General features: G+C 40.7%; 1 protein-coding gene across 1 annotated transcript in view; it reads right to left on the bottom strand.

Annotated features, from left to right (window-relative positions):
- RGS7BP (regulator of G protein signaling 7 binding protein) overlaps positions 1-18,109 on the bottom strand; it is a 94,289-nt gene that overhangs the window by 35,624 nt on the left and 40,556 nt on the right. The gene's annotated exons all lie outside the window — the stretch shown is intronic.

The following is an 18,109-nucleotide window of genomic DNA, read 5'->3' on the forward strand; positions in this document are numbered from 1 at the left end:
AGAATATTCCTTTATTGTTTGCTATAGTTAATTTATAAAAGGCCAACTAATTTTAATAAAAACATAAAAATTTCATGAAAAAGAAAAGTTATACAATTATAATAATTATGCTTAACAATCTAAAGCTAATTAATTACTGAACTTATGCTCTAAAATTTATTCTCAAGTCCATGAGCCTTTCTCTGTTGATTCTGGTAAAATGTACAAATGGGGGGCACCTGGGTGGTTCAGTCAGTTAAGCATCTACCTTTGGCTCAGGTCACGATCTGGGGGTCCTGGGATTGAGCCTCATGTTGGGCTCCCTGCTCAGTGGGGAGTCTGCTTCTCCCTTTCCCTCTGCCTCCGCCTCCTGCCCCCCCACCACTCATGCTCTTTCTCTTTCTCTCAAATAAATAAAATCTTTTACAAAAATGGATAAATGGGAATATGATAAAACATGGAGTGATCACTTTTATTTTTATTAAGGGAATAATTAGTTGTCATTGAAATCTTTTTATGCCATTAAAATAGCATGTACTGAATAAAGCAAACTAAATAAAAGGGATAAAATTTAGAGATACATTAGAAATGGAAGTAGCCTAGAAGTGAGCTCTGTCACATGTCCTAATGTGTTACCTTTATTTCTATCCCTGTTCATTTAGAATGCAATGAAATCTGATTAAATAATGCAGCATTTGGATTTGATTCCTTTATAAAGTGGTTGCTGGCACAATGTGAGGGACAATTATCAGAAAAGAATGATGACTTGATTTTTATTTAAGCTCTGGACTCACAGTAAAAAGAATTTGCATTTATGTAGCACTTTACAATGATAATCAATTTTCATTTTCCATACTTATTTAGTAGATGAACTAGAGTTTATCTAACTATCTGGCTTATGTAACAGAAAAATGCACCATTTTTTGGTCTCGGTACTATCGATGCCTGCAAAGTTATTCTGTCTTTCCTGTGTCACAACAAAGTGCCTCAAAAGAGCTTACATGCAAAATTTGGCTTTCTCTGGAAAATAAACGATGTTAGTTTCTTATTTGTGTCTGATGGGTCCAGCCCTAGGCTAACGTTGAAAACAAGTGTCTCTTTTGCAAAAGTTCCAGATTTTCTTTAAGAGCTTCCTCCCACAGGTGCCTTTCACCCTCCAGCTGTCTTCCTGCTCCCTGGGGTTCTTCCTCCCCCCTCACCACCACCGCACACAGTGTCTCGCTCCTTCCTGTCACCTTCAGCCTTCAAATGTCTCTGACTGTGTTCCATCCCTTCGGGTTCTGCCAGACTCTGGAGGAAAAGTGGGCATTAATGGTTTGTTTAATAAAAAGTGATATTCATGTATTACCTGCTAATACATTGGTTGATAGGAAATTTGATAGGAAAATCTGAAGATAAGTGTCTCATCCCTAAGGCAGGCTAGCAGAAAAATATATTAAGGCAGTCAGGTTTTTCATGAGTGTCATCCCAGAATCTTTTCACCTGTGTATAACATTGGCCCTGCAGGCACATAGGCACGTTAAAAATAAAAAAAAGAAGAAGAAACCTATGATAAATCTGTGGTATATATTGCACATTTGATGTGTGGGACAATTAGTCACTGTAATATCATTTCAAGCCATGGAGTATTTTTATTTTCAGAAGTACAAAATATGTGCCTAGTGGTTAGTTCCCCAAATAGGCAAACTCATGTATAGGTGACATTTTATGTAATTTAAACAAATGATTACCATATTAACATATCATAAGAACCAGTATGTTTTATTATCTTACAGCTACACAGTGAGCGATAAAGCTGTGCATTTAGTGCTCCTGAAAAAGGCAAGTCAGGACAGAGATTAAAATACCTAGTTCATCACATTCCCTCAGGTGCCATCTCCCTACTGCCTCTGTAACCAGGGGAATCCTCAAAACTGTGGAAGCATCTTGCTCTTCTAGATGTTACAGAAAGGAACCTAATAGGTGCCACCAGAAATATAATCAACAAAAATTAATCGATACTAAGGTTGCATTATAAATTTTCCAGTTCAAAAATTCTTACGTATCCTTGCACAGTAGCCTTTAATATCTTGGAGAATTGAAGTACGAAGAAAAGTTAGTTAAAGAGCAGTGGAAAAGTTAACCTATCATTCGTATTGGTGTTCCATGAGATGCCTTGACCGGGTTCCGTCGGCTTCAAGATGTGTACAGTTTATTTCTCCCACTTCTGAGCTCTTGGCTGCATTACTGCTACTGCTCACTAAAAGCTCACTAAAAGACAGAATGCCAGATGACTTACATCTAATATTATGAGCAGTGGACTGAAATGCGTTTTTGATGAGCATTAAGATCATGTAGGTTATTTTCATGACAAATAAGCAATAAAGTTAGAGGAGGCAGAATGCAGCAAAAGCCAAGAAAACAGTGGTGTAAAAAGCTTGAAAACTTTCTAAGCATCAATTAGAAGGCCGGAGGAAGAATTTGCATTAAGAAACAATTAGGCCTATGACTTCCTCCAGCAACTGGAAGCAATTTAACTGGGAGAAAACTTTACCACCTATTACTTAAGCTTCATCTAAATGGACTCATTCTTATTAATAACATGTTTAGGTCTAAGAGAGTGACCGCTGTGGTGGTGCCCATGTAATTCAGTCAAAGCCATTTTATAGGTTAGTGACTAGGTTGTGCTTATTTCCTTATTTTTCTAATGGGTGTAAGTCAAGACCTAACCTGACCATTTTGATGAATTTGAAATTCTTAGTGTTAATGAAAAACATCCTAAAGATTAATGATATTCAGTGAACTGGAGCTCAGGTTGAAGCCAAAATTGTTTAAATAACTATCAAATAATGAACCTTTCAGTCCTAAAGGAGGAGAATCAAGATTTAATTTTTTTTTTTTTTTAAATTTGAGAGAGAGTGAGAAAGAGCATGAGAGAGGAAAGTGTCAGAGGGAGAAGCAGACTCCCTGCTGAGCAGGGAGCATGATGTGGGACTTGATTCCAGTACTCCCCGGGATCACGACCTGAGCCGAAGGCAGATGCTTAACCGACTGAGCCACCCAAGCGCCCGAGATTTAATGTCTTAATCACATGGCTTAAGAAGCCTGAACTGGTATATAGTACTAGTGGGCTATAAATATAAATATTGCCCAAGATGCCCCTTGATAATGCAAGTGTAGGTATACTTGGTGGATATTCTTGTTGGGTAATTCAAAAAGTATTATGATAAACACCCACTAGAATGGCTAAAATTAAAAAGACTGAAAACACCAAATGTTGCTGATGATGTGAGCAACAGAGACTCTCATACACTGGTGATGCGAGTTAAAACAGTACAACTGCCTTGAAAAGGGTTTGGGAGTTTCCTATGACGCTAAACATACCTCCTTTTGACCTGGAAATTCCATTTCTAGGTATTTAACAAGAGCAATGAAAACATAGTCACAGAAAGATCTCTATAAGACTGTTCTTAGTAGTCTTTGTTAGAATACCTAAAAACTGCAAAGAGCCCATCTAGAGGAGAGTGGATATAAAGAACCTAGTATATTCTTACAGTAGAGTAATGCTCAACACTTAAAAGGAGTAAAGTGATACACAAAACAACATGAATGACCCTCAAACACAGGATCTTGAGAGAGAAAATCTTTAACACCAAAGAGTAAATACTGTATGACCCCATTTATATGTAGTTCTGGAAGAGATAAAACTGATTGTCAGTGATAAAGATTAGGATAGTAGTGCAGAGGGAATTTGGGAAGGGGCATGAGGAGAAAGAACTTTTCTGGGGTGGGGATTACAATTCCCTGTCTAGATAGAGGTTTGAGTTACATGGGTATATACATTTGGCAAAACATACTGGATGGCACGCTTAAGATTTGTATATTTGATTATATGCGAATTTTACTTAAAAAAATAAGAACCATCAGCGAATACTGAATTCTAATGAATGATATTCAAGCCAAACTACTTAGGGGTAAACGTCACTGATATCTGCAACTTCAGGAAAATAATATGGGTTGTGGGGTGGCTAGAGGAATGGACAGACAGGGCAATAACCCGTTAGAGGAAGTGTAAGAGAATGTTAATTGTAGAATCCAGGTGGTGGGTATTTACTTGCCGTCCAAGGATTTATAGTTCCCCAAATAATTACATGGCATTAATTAAACAAATCAATAAAAAAAAAAAAGAAACTTTATGACTAGTAAGGTCAAGTTCCGGCGTGGACACACTAGGGATTTTGGTTAGGAAATGCTTTCGCCCCACATCTGTCTGTTCTTTGGTCAAGGTTGCCAGATTTTGGTGTTCTATGTTGCTGCTACCGGCTTTTTAAAAAACAGCAAAATTTTTGTTGTTTTGAAAGTCTGTGCCCAAAGTCATGATTTGTATATTCATTCGAAGGCAGCAAGACATAAAAACAGGGGAGTGGGTCTGGAGTCCGAAAACTCAGCTCTAGGGGCGCCTGGGTGGCTCAGTGGGTTAAGCCTCTGCCTTTGGCTCACATCATGATCTCAGGGTCAGAGAGCCCCGCATGGGGCTCTCTGCACCGTGGGGAGCCTGCTTCCCCCCCTCTCTCTGCCTGTTTGCGATCTCTCTCTCTCTGTCGAATAAATAAATAAAATCTTAAAAAAAACCCTCGGCTCTAAATATAGACTTTGCTGCTTAGAACTGTGATCCTAGGAAAACCATGGTAACTTCTCTGAGACTCAGTTTCCTCAGCTGCGAAATAGGGGTAATGGCAATTTGCGATTGAAGTACCTCAAGGGGCTTGCAAGGATCAAGTGAGATCCTGTGTGGGAAAACAAGGAAGAACTGTGATGGATTGTTCGAAGCTGGCTGCCATCCATCTTAACACATCAAAGTTGTGTTTACTTAGCATTATGCTGGAGTGCAGTTTTTGGTTTTAAAAATTATCTGTTATTCTGTAACATTCTTTATTTGCTTACAGTTCCCAAATATGGACTTTGGTTAAATAAACATGCCATTAGACTGAGAAAAAAAGATGTGACCCCACTGACAACCCCTCAGCATTTCACAGACTTGGGTGATGACAGATGAACACTTGGGGTTTGTCAGCTCCCGGAGATGGAAACCAGAATCCGAGCTTGCATCAGAGAGATCCCAGTTTCTCTTTACAGAATCACTTCTGTCGCTGGCTATGAGGCAAAATGGCAAGGAAAGACTAAGGGAGCCAAACAGCATGAGGGAAGGGGGTGATATCCTTTGCTTTATTTTTCAGAGCAAATAGCTAGGGAGGATGGTGATTAACTGACTTACCCCAGGATAGCAAGCTCCAGGTTGTCTCTGAGTACCCCCAGTGGTTTCCTCTCAGATGGATTCCACTTAACAACAGTATACCCTGGGTCTGGGTCGCATGCAGTGTCCGATGCAGAGGCCTGCTTTCCTATATTTTCCATGCGGGAGACTTCTCAAGGTGGCTTCATAGCACATCAATGGATAGTTAGAGGACAGAGAGGACACAAATGCATGTGTGTGTGTGTCCCCCAGGTATTATTTTAGGTTTCAAATTCTTAAGCGTAATTACAAATTCTAGCCAAGTTCCTAAACAGAATAAGGTCTGAGTACCTACTAAATGACTGTACTGTTTTACACCAAACTGAGCACTGTAATAAAAAGAGGAGTCCATTTAGGGGCCACTGGGTGTCTCCAGTCAGTTCCGCCTCTGACTTTGGCTCAGGTCATGATCTCAGGGTCCTGGGATTGAGCCCCGGGTCAGGCTCTGCATTCTGCGGGGCGTCTACTTGTCTCTCTCCTTCTCCTTCTGTCCCCCATGCCCCCTACCTCCCCACCCACCGCTCATGCTCTCTCTCTCAGATAAAGAAACAAAATCTATTTCTAAAAAAAAAAGGAGCCTAGTTAATCAGAAGAACAGAAGCATTTTTCAAGGTATCTGTGTATATAACAGTTGACTTTCCCACTTGTTTCCATTTTTCTCATAAACTTTCTTCAGAGAGTTCTCATGAAGCTTGTGTTTTCGGTGGCAATCTCTTCCAGGATCTTCAGAGAAGGTCCTAGCAAGTCTGGATCCCCCCAGGAGCCTTAGAAGAAGTCATTGCAATAACTCCTCTCACTTGTCAGCATGCCATTCCATGGGAACGCAGGGCTCCGGGATTTCCTCACCACTGAACAAGAGTTGGGATGAAACTCCGCCTGGGAGCTGTTTGGGGTTCAGTCAGAAATGAGACATGACTTTGAACAGCAAAGTGAAATGTGCAGCGCACCTTAATTATCTGTGGGTGGTTTCTTCAGGTGCCTTTATGCAAAGCCTCCGGAGCCCGAGAGACTTTTCTGATTGAGGGCTCTGTTCTGGTCTTCATCTGCCTGTGGCTTTTGGTTTGCCCTCCAGCAGGACCATTGGCATTTCCCCATGAGCCAGAAGGGAGAGTGGATAAATATTGGGTAGTATTACTGAGCATCTTACTCATTTTTTTTTTCCCATTTGAAGAGTAAAAACTGTATTTAAACACTTAAAAAAATCAATAGCCATCAGTTTCCTGACATTACGATACTTAATAATGAAGACTAAAAGTATGACTCCTGAATTATAAATCATCTTTTATTTATTTTAAATGTCACCATTTAAGGCATTCTTGGGCAGGGGTGGAAAGAGGGGATGACTTTTGTGGTGATTGTGAAGGGACTTTCTGGGCATTTCTCGGGGCATTAGAGGTTGAAGAAGTTAATGGGCTGCACATTATGACTTCCCTTGCTTGATACTCGAGACTCATGTTTATCGATCAGGGAAAGCTAACATTTACAAAGCAATATTTCTTCACTCTCCAAAATGAAATACCTTTCTTATCCTGTCTTGGCCTGCCTCCCTGCCCTTTATCCTTTCTGGCTTGAGAATCTCCTGGAACTTCCATTTTTCCTCTCTGAAGCCCTCAGTGTTTTTCTCTTGATGGTCTCTGGTTGGGTGTCATCCGGGTTCTGCAAATAGCTCTTTAGCTCTGGTCTCCCAGGTCTCGTGATTCGTACAGCTCGCGAAGAGAAGCATGTGGCTGATAGTCTGAGTCCTGTGTTCTTGCCTGTCTGCTGGGGTGACAGTCAGCAGGGGGTTCTGTGCTTCCAACAAAGCCGTAGTCTCCTGACTTGAGCCAGGATCAGTTTAATTTTAAATATGTACAGATGTATATATTTATATTTAAATTAAGCATATGTAGGTTTTCACATTATAATTGGAAAATATTTTTTTGAGTCGAAAATCAAGATTTTCATCCTCTGATGCATCCTGTTTTCACCTGATACCAATGATCTTCAAAGGTCAATTATCATTCAATTATCATGTGTTACACTGGAAAGAATTCAGCCCATTACGTTTCATTATATTCAAAGTCCGGGTCATTAATTGCAGCTTGCAGTTAATTCCTGCTTTTATCCCCCAGAATTTTAGGGCTCAATATATTAAACTGTTGGTTTATTTAAATGGCATTCAGTCCTTCATTCTTAATCATGTCATTAATTTAGGGGATGTCATATTTCCCTTTAGCTAAAACTAGGGGTTCAATGATCTAGCCAAAATGATAACACGGTTTTAAGACAACCTCAGATAACCCGGCTGAGCAAATTTAACTTGTTCCATTTATCCACAGAGAGTTTTTGATAACTCATCTCATTTAACTGTAACAGCACCAAATGATCAATACTTGACCAATACTTGAATACGTAGTGATGACGTATGAGTTGTATAATTAGAGAAAAACAGTCACATCCCTTGTTGTCAGTGCCAAAGGCCTCCTCCTACATGTGAGAGGCTATTTAGGGTGATGGGCTGAAGGGTGACAAGAGACAAGGGGACTCCAAAGTGTGGCTCACATGGCCTGAAATTATTCCTTTTTGGCGTCATGAAAGGATTCAACCAGGAAGGCTCTGTGGGGAGGATTCAGGAATAGAGTAGAAAGTTGGCATTTCTGGCATCTGTGTGTCATATTATAACAACGGATACAACAGAGCTTCTGCTATGGGCTAGGACTTCAGCCCTCTGGTTCATTTTTTTTTTTTTTTTAAAGATTTTATTTATTTATTTGATGAATAGAGACACAGCAAAAAAGGGAGCACAAGCAGAGGGAGTGGGGGAGGGAGAAGCAGACTTCCCATCGAGCAGGGAACCCCGCCGGATCCCAGGACCCCAGGATCATGACCTGAGCCTAAGGAGGAAGCTTAACCCACCCAGGTACCCCCCAGCCCCCGGTTCATTCTTCTGTTCATGTGAAGGACTTTGAGAAGCCTTAAGACTTACGTAGCATTTTGCAGTTGACTTTCTCAGCTTTAGACTCCCACCCGATTGCAGAGGTTCTTTGGATATTAGATCTAATAGGATTCTGTGGGGTTATTCTGTCTTTCTGTTGGCATGCAATGATAATTTGTGTTTTTTGCATGGCTCTCAAAAGATGACACCTTTCATGCCAGTATGGCTGTGTGCATTTCTAGATGGATATAATAGATGCTTGCTGCCAAAAAAGGCAAAAGCTTCATGCACACAGGTAAGAGCAATATCTGTACACTTGGAAAATATCATAATCCACCATTTTTCTACTGGAAAGTTGATCGTATTTATCTCTGTGACTTCCAGATTATGTATCAGATAGCCTGCATCATAGCAGGTTCTCAATTAAAGAGTTCCCCAAAGTGGCTTTACACAGTAGTGCCTCTAGGGTGTAAGGAGTCAGAAGGCTGGGGTTACACTGCTGGCTCTGCCTTTGTCATCTTCTTTTCACTGTTAGAGATCAGTTCCTTAATACTTTCTTCTCTTGCAGCAACCCCCCCTTTTCTTTTTTTTTTTTTTTATTTATTTATTTGACAGAGATCACAAGTAGGCAGAGAGGCAGGCAGAGAGAGAGGAAGAAGCAGGCTCCCCGCTGAGCAGAGAGCCCGATGCGGGGCTCGATCCCAGGACCCTGAGATCATGACCTGAGCTGAAGGCAGAGGCTTTAACCCACTGAGCCACCCAGGCGCCCCGCCCCCCCTTTTCTTTAAGCTAGTCTATAAAAGTAACACACATTACTAGACATTTTATGCAGGTAAGAGAAAAGAGGAGAAAAGATGACTTAAACCAATGCCAGAGGTGTCCATTATTATCATTTTGGTCTATATCCTTCCAGACCGATAGCCTTAGGAGCAGGAAGTTTTATCCATTATTTCTGGTTCCCAAACCCCTAGCATAGTGCCTGGTTCACTGAAGGTTCTAAATCCCTGTTTTTTGAAATGAATCAAACTGAACATTCACGGCTGACCCTTATCTGAGTCTGTGCAACAGATCCAGCAGTCTCAGAGGGGCAAGGCTGGTCACTTCAGAGTGTTCTAGTCAGTGAAGGAAAAGCAGTGGTTAAGTGATCGGGGGAGCAAGGGTCCACTTTATGGCAGTAATTTGCATTTTCTCGAAGAAGGAAAAGAGATGAACATAAAGGCCCCTTTCCATCCTCCACGTGAAGCCGTAAGTGGTTTGGGATTTATATCTCCATTTCATGACTTTAACTATGACCTTGGGCAAATTTCTCAAATTCTTGCTGCCTGAAATACTGAATTAAGATGGTAATACCTATTTCACACAGTACTGAAAATATTTAAATCAAGCCAGACGGGAATTATGTGATTATAAGAAGCACAAATGAGCAGAATTGTTTCAGGGAAGCAATTTTGGTACTTTTTTTGCCTTGGCATCTTTACACCTTTGTCACAGGCCTTCTTCTTCCTTATTAAATCAAATCCTATTTATTGATTTCCCATTATTCACAAAAGGTGAATCAGGGGGAAAAAGAGGAAAGAGTTACTTTTCCTCGAGTCCTTTTTTTCAGAGTCATGGAAACTTCCGTTATTATCCTGTGATTTTTTTTTTTTGATGGTAACATGCTATCTGAGACAAATTAATTTTTCTAAACAGTGATAGAAAACTTGCAGTCTTTTATCCCTTCCTTCATGTGGTATCATTTTACTGCCATCAAGTTTTCAACTGAATGGCTCCTGCGTGGAGATCTATACAGAATTTCCCCCTTCTCTCTTAATGATGAAGGACAGTGTACCGTGCGGTGAAATGGAATGAAAGGACTGTGCCTCGGCCAGGAGTTACAGTAGCTCAGAGTGAAAACAGCTCTTCCAGGCATATAGACGTGCGGGCTGGAGAGGATAGCGATTGACAAATGTTTAGGTCAGTCTCTCTAGTAAAGTCATTACATTTTTTTTTAAGATTTTTTATTTATTTATTTGACAGAGTGCAAGAGATCACAAGTAGGCAGAGAGGCAGGCAGAGAGAGAGGGGGAAGCAGGCTCCCTGCTGAGCAGAGAGGCCGATGTGGGGCTCGATCCCAGGACCCCGAGATCATGACCTGAGCCGAAGGCAGCGGCTTAACACACTGAGCCACCCAGGCGCCCTAAGGCATCACTTGTGATTTCAAAATAGCATAGATTATGTAAGATCATTGGCCTGAGCTAGGGGAAAAAAAGGGGGTTGTGAGCTTCCCTGACAGACGACCGAAGGGGAGGAATACAATTTACTCCTTTTCAGCATTTGATTGAGCGCTAGCAACATCCAACATAGCTCACCTTTCCTGGGGATTGATTTTGTGCCAGATACCAAGCTAAGCTCTTATATCTCGTTTAATCCTCACAACGAGTCTATGGACTGCTTGGTATCCTTATCCCTAATTTACAGAGCAAAGGAAATGAGGCTTAAGAGAGGTAATGGGACTTTCTCAAGGTCACAGAAATATTAAGTGCCGTGAGAAGACTCAAACCTGGATTTATGCTTTTAGCGGCTATGTATTAGAATGCAGCGCTCAGGAACCGAACCATATTTATGTGTTTGTTCATTCATGCCATGCATAGCTTTGGAGAGCATACTTTATGTGCATATTATGCTAAGAAGGAAATGACCATTTTTTTTTTTTTTTTAGTTGAGCTCCTAAATTATTGTGGCTTAAAAGTCAGCCCTACTCCCAGTTCCTCCACTTTCCCATTTATAATAAGTGCACAGCGGTATTTTCTGGGTAGCTGAGGAATACGAAGACAAAGGGAGCATGAGTGTGTAACACAGGAGGCCCACAGCGCTAGTGCAAGCTGGTATTTGTTGGGGAGTGAGGAACGAGAACAGAGTGCCTCCCCAGACCCCAGGGATTCCTTCATCTAAGCCAGGCAATGGGAGTGGGAAAAGGACATGGCAAGGACTGCACACAGAATCCTCTTTCTCGCTCTTTGTACCCTTTCCTGCGTGTAGATTTGATGAATGCGCCGAGGGGGATGTGGGGAGGTGCCACTGACGCTGTTCATGGGTCATCGCTGGTCTCTCCTTTGTTCAAGGACAGGCAGAAAGAGTCTAGGACACAACACAGAGGCCCCCTTTTCTCACTTTACTGGGAATGTGAGTATTCTCCACACAACAGGAGAATAAGCACTATAAATTACGTGCAAAGCATTTTAGAACTAAGGAGAAAAATATATTAACACAAATGTGTGACTTTATTGGTGGCTAATAGCTCAATTGGAGTTAAAGCATAAGTGTTTTTAAATGTTATACAAGTAGTCTTCGGACTTTGTATATCATGCATCTCTGTCAGTAACAAAATTAAACATGAACTTCTAGTAGACAGTGCGAATTTATTGATGAATCATACATACATGTAATATCTATACGATTACACATACATGTACGTATTATAATAGTATACATGTTACATATATAAAAATGCAGAAAACTAGAAATTAGAAACAGAGACTATGAAGTTCAAAATTATACCTTCTTTCATGTCCTCTTACCCATGTCAGTTTGAAGCTCACAGGCTTCAGTAGGAGGCTCCCAAACTTTAATGAGCATTAGAATCACCTGGAAGACTTGTTAAGCCACAAAATGCTGGGCACCGTCCCTAGAGTTTCCAGTTCTGTGGATCTGGTCTGGGGCCTGGTTATTTGATTTCTAATAAGTTCCCCACTGATTCAGGAACCACACTTTGTGAAACAATGGGGTAGCTTATTACAGCCATACCCTTTAGGGAAGGCATCCAGCATCCAAAGGAAAGAAGTCATATGGTTAGCATGCCAGTGGTAAGGCTGGTATTTAAAGCAGATGACCCTATAGAGTGTCCCCCAAATCATGACACACAGCTGCAAATCCAAGTCTGTTACACAGAAGAGTAGCTTCAGGCAACATCCCCACATGTTTCAGGCCCACGGAGAGAAAAATGTTCCCAGATAGGGTTCAGGGAACACATTAGGGAAGCGTTAGTAAGTAGATCCAAACCCACACCTTAGCTCGAACTTAAGCAGATGGAAGACCCTGGGAGGTTCTAGGAAAGCAGTGATAAGGCCCTCCTGCATACAAGCTCCCCTGGGAAGTCAAGCCAGCTTGGCACATTCTTCTGAGAGGCCTCCTGAAGGGTGTGCATTCAAGTTGCAAATCCTATTTCATTCACGCTCCAGGTTCTACCAGGCCAGGATTTATCCTCATTTTAAAAACATATTGTTTTATAAATTTTACTTCAGTGTGGCCTTCTTTCATTTCCTGTCCCATAACTCATGTTGTAACACCTTAGAATGAACTGACATCTGACTGCAAAGCAGAGGGAAATGTGGCAACACCCACTCTACAAATTACTATATGAGTTCACAAAGAGCCCGGCGTGGAGAGGCCACTGGCGAGGGCAAGGGCAGGAACAATAAACGCAGAGGCTCTCTGCCTCCTGGTCTGAGCAAGTCACTTACAAGAGTGCTCATATGGAAGCAAGTGGGAAACGCAGAGAATGTACAAAGGCACCGTCCAGCTCACACTCCTAAAATGCCAGAGAGATCCCTGACAGATAAACAGACGAAAATTGCTTGGAGGATGTGAGGTTGCAGCATCACCTAAGGGCCTGTGGTCTCCAGGAGCATGTAGAAAGACAGTTCCTGTCTGTCTTTGTTAGGGGTAAAAAAAAATCCTGCTTGTTCTCTCTCTACCTGCTGCAAAGAGCACTTGTACCAGGGGTGGGAAACGTTCAACAAAGCATTAACAGGGGTATTGGGAAAGTTTGATCTAGACAGGAAATGAAAGAATGATAGAAAGGGGCCCAGCTGACAACAAAACAGAGGGAAAGGACCAATAGGGGACAAATCTGCGTGGGTACGTATGGGGATTTAGCCGCATTTCACTAGCATGGAAGGTTGCACGTGCTGGATATTGTTGCTCCTGTGGAACATGCTAGGGACCATGGCCCCTTTTCCCAAGGACTCAGGCTGGGCAGGAATTAATTTCTGTTCAGTTTTTACACTCCCATTTCTCTTCATCTTGTTTTTGTTTTTAAACAGTGCTGTTCCACTTCTTTAAAGAATGTCATTTCTTTTCCGAGTTGACTACTTAGACTGGTGTGTGCTTAAGTTAATTTCCACATCATGAATATGTGACTTCTCCAAGCAATATACGCGAATTCATTTCCTTCTACTTGAATTATGAAAGGCAGTTTCCTTTGCAATTTAAACATGTAGTCTAATTAAAGATACAAATCTTGAAATGTTGTTTTTCTCTCACTGCTCGATCTTCGCTTTTAAACACACACGCACACACACACACACACACACACACACACGCACGCACAGACACAGATTTTTTTAGGTCAAGCACACAGTGTTCTACCAGAAAGGAATAATGTGAAATAAAAATAATAGCAGGAATAAAGAAAAATAATCCCTCCGTCTACATGGAGCCAAGAGGAAGACTTAGAAGAGAAAGACTAAGAACTTGTCCTTTCTTTTTTTAAGCTTGTCACTATATCATAAACATTTTCCCATTTTAAATCATTGCAACAGGGTCATGTGCAGGAAAAAAACCCAAACGGGAAGCTCCCTGAAGAGGAAATATGAAAGGGTAATAAATACATGAAAAAAATACTTGACCTAATTAGTAATCAGGAAAATGCAAATTTAAATCAGTGAGAAATATCATCTCATACCTATTAGATTAGAAAAATAAGTCTGAAAATACCAAGTGTTTAAGAGGAGACTGAGTAACGTATCAGTGGAAGGGTCGATTGATACAGTTGGAGAGCCTTGAAGAACTGGAGAACAACTTGGAATCACCAAGTACAAGGGAAGCTGTTTGTCTTCAAAAACCCATCACTTCTACTGTGTCTGTCCCCAGCCCCCGGAGTTCAGTAGAACTCCTTGTGACGATGGAGATGGTCTGTGCCAAACACTATGAGAGGCACTAGTTTCATGTGGTTTTGGGCACTCAAAATGGGCTAGTGTGACTACAGAACTGAATTTTTTCCCTTTAATTATGTGTAAATTTCTATGCCTCTAGCAATATCTAAGTATACCAGGTTTACCACAGAATTATCAGAGCTGGCTATAATCATTTGTTGACATTTTGCTAATTTACAGTATGTACAACTCTATATTTTAATGTGTTTTTTTCCAACTATTAATAGAGTTGAATATTTTCTCTCATGTTTGCTTATTCCAACTATCTGTCCATACCCTTTGGCTATTTTCTTGCAAAGAAGTCCCAGGTAGTATTTTTTTTTTTTTCCTGGCACTGGTTCTTACCACTTTTATACACTCCTTAATTTCTTTTTAGTTTGTATCCTCTGAAACGTCAATGCAGTTTTTCCCATTGCATTTTTCAATAAGCATTAAAATATTTCTGCATTTTTACTTCCAGTTTCTTGTTTGAAGGTTAAAACAGCTTTAGTTAAGAATGGGTTTAACTAGATAAAAACTAAACTACTAGTGGGGTGTCTGGGTGGTTTGGTCAGTTAAGCGTCTTCCTTTGGCTCAGGTCATGATCTCAGGGTCCTGGGATGGAGCCCAGCGTGGGGCTCCCAGCTCAGCAGGGAGCCTGCTTCTCCCCCTCCTGCTGTTGCTCTCTCTGCTTGTGTTCTCTTCCTCCTTCCCTCTCTCTCTCTCAAGTAAGGAAGTAAAGTCTTTTTTAAAAGCCCTAAACTCCTATTAAAAGAAATATGCCAATGCTGGATTGCATTGAGGAGCAAAAATATGTTTGTGTAACATATGAAGAGCTCAATCCAGTTCAAAAGGAAGCAGTCAGCTGAGAGGTGTAGCAAGGGGTCTTGTGCATTTACCGTGTGCTGCTTAATCTGCTACACATTTTTATTCATTGGCCGCCTGGCTTCAGTTCCTATTGCGGAGAAAACTTCCACTTTAACTGCATGTCTTCCATAGGTAATGTCTTTTCTTTCTGGTTGCTTTTAAGATCTTCAACCTCCTTCCCTCCCAGTGTCCTGTGGTGTCCTTTCTCTATTTTCTCTTCCAGAAACTCTCATTAGAAATATGTTAGACCTTTGCATTCCAGTCTTTGTGTCTTAATCCCCTTTTTTTGTTTCCTGCATCTATACCTTTCGCTGTTGAGTTCTTGGCATTTTCCTCACATCTACCTTCCAGTCAACTCTATTTCCTCTGTATAATCTAGCCATTTGGTTTTACTTTTAATGATTATATGTTTTTACTTCCTGGGATTTTTTGAGTTCTTCTCCAGGTGTGCTTGGTCTTCTTACATACTCTCTTTGGTCTCATGTTTTCAAGTGTTCTTCTGTGTCTTTAATAATTCTAAGTCTTTATCGGGTAATGCTGTTAACTAGCCCTCTTGGATAGTTAAATCCTACTGTCTGTTTTGCAGGTCTCACCGTTGCAAGATTTTTTTCCCTGGTTGTTTTACCATTTAAGGCTGTGATATCCTATTTAGCTGGACTTTCTCTGTAGATACCTGAGATGGGTTGCTTTTGGACTCCAGGGCAGTGTAAAGCATGGTTTTAATTTCTTGTTGCTCCTTTACATTTTCCCTGGACTCCCCTTTCCTTGAACACATAGCCCTTTGAGAGTCTTGATTTGTCTCAGAATCTCAACCAGAAAAGGTTTGAGGAGCATTTCTTTGTATATGGATAGATTATGAAGGTATGGGGGGCAACTGGGAGTCACAGCAGCCTGAAGCTGACCATGTGGTGCTGTCACCACTCATAGGCACTGAGGAATGAGAGGGAAAAGAGGTTCCTGGAACCCCTGGGGAGAGAGTTGTATAAGGCAGGCCTCCATGGGGTGTGGGGTTATGGGACAAGGCCAATTCAAAGGGACAGTGTAGGGCGGGAAACAGGAGAATAAATATCCTGACCTCACTCTTCTTCTTTCCCAACTTATTCCTCATTGGCTAAGGCCAGCTGGAAGCCAGAGGAGAAGGGAGCCTCATGATACAGGGTGGAGATGGGTGAATAGTGGATCTGGAGGGGCAGAGAATATCCATCCAGTATGTGATTTTATGTGGGTATTTCATTTGTAGTTCCTGTTCCCACATGACCTTCCCACTGCAAGCTCTTCAGTAATGGAGCCAGCAAACTCCCTCAGGGAAGCCATTGGATCAGTCCATGCTGTCTACCACCCTACTTTTGATTCCCTCTTTATTTTTGACCTTAGGGATTTCTCTTTCCTACAAGCTCAGTTATACATTTAAAAGGGTGTTTGCTTGTCAGATTTTATACAAGGTAGTTGTGTTGTATGCCCTAGAGTCACCTTACTAACTGCATTGCCAGAAAAAAATGAGACAAATTACCCTGCCCAATCTTACACTGACTCTCTGATGTAGATATCCTTAGAAATGTTAATGATGGATTACTTTCTCCTGGGTCACAGAATTAGTAAGCTGGGACTCCAAAGTCCAGGCTCTTTATGCTACATTATACCCTTGTGGAGGCATGCTGTGTGCCTGCCATTTTGGGGGAAAAAAAAAAAAAGATGGAACAAAGAAGGGAGGGAGGGAGGAAACCTAACAAATTCAAGCAATATGAGGTCAGCTGTGAAATTAACTATGAAGCTCCAAAAAGAAGAGACAAATAGGTTGAAACACAAGAACAGCGAGATTCTTTAATAAAAGGACTAACATTAAAGTATTACAGCTTGCAAGTGTGAATTTGACCTTGCTTCTTCCATAGACATCATCATTAACATAAGAAAAAAGGTAAATCTTGGACATTTATTTTCCTATGGATCATAGAAGACCATGACATAGAAAATCCTGATTTCAGATTATCTGAGCATTTACAGCCATATCATGACCATGTTGTTTCAAAATGGAATCAAAGGATTCCAAATAGATGAAATGGTCAACATGCTTGATGGAAAGAAGAAAGGAACATTTAAAAGTTCAGAAAATCCTGACTTAAATTCAGAACCAGGTGTTAGAAGAAGTTCTATTTCCAGATTATGTCAAATCAGGTCAAATAATTGCTTCATATGTAGAAGAAAATAAAAATGAATAGATGTTAGGTGCATTGGGTCATTTTTATTCCAGAACTTTTGTTTTACAAAAACAAAGAAAAAATTCTGCTTTGTTGAGAAATCAGTGCAAAGGGAAGGGGGAAAAAGATATGCAGTAACACATATCCTATTGGAAAGGCTAAATAATCAAGAAAATGTGAGATGTAGCAAATATAGTCTAAAAACTGGATAATTTTGGAAAAGTATGTAAAAAATACTACTAACTTTGGAAGAAATAATCAGAATTAATAGAGGAAAGATGTTTAAAAAGAAAAAATGAGAATTTTTCTTAATGTGTACATTTAAAAATATCATTTTGGAAACTTGTTATTTAGTGAGTAAACTTCTCTAGACTTTAATTAGACCACATTATCAACATTTTGTGATCACCAAGAGGCATATTTTACTGAACGTTGGGTAGTTTGTTTTAGAATATACCTTGAAAATAAGAAAACTGAATTCTGTAGGTAAGAGATAAAGAGATGCTTTAATTTTTCAAAAATATTTGGAAAAGGTGCATACCCAGATTCCAGTTTCTAAGGAAGGTCAAGTTTTAAGGTGTCAAACATGGAGTTGGGTACTGTTTTGGGTCCACTAGTAAACATAATGTAAGGATGTTAGGTTAACAAATAAATTTTAAAAAGAAACTACATTTGGGGTGCCTGGATGGCTCAGGTGGTTAAGCCTTTGACTTGACTTTGGCTCAGGTCATGATTTCAGGGTGAGATCAGGCCCTGAGTGGGGCTCCCCACTGAATGCGGAGCCTGCTTAAGAGTCTCTCTCTCCCTCTGCTCCTCCTCCCGGCCTTCCACACCACAGCCCCACTTGTGAGCTCTCTCTCTCTCTCTCTAAAAACAAAGCAAAACAAAACAAAAAAAATAAAAAACTGCATTTGAACCAGGTGATACC

This window comes from Lontra canadensis, unplaced genomic scaffold (assembly GCF_010015895.1).
Source record: "Lontra canadensis isolate GAN:19392208 unplaced genomic scaffold, GSC_riverotter_1.0 scaffold4, whole genome shotgun sequence".
Lineage (NCBI taxonomy): Eukaryota > Metazoa > Chordata > Mammalia > Carnivora > Mustelidae > Lontra > Lontra canadensis.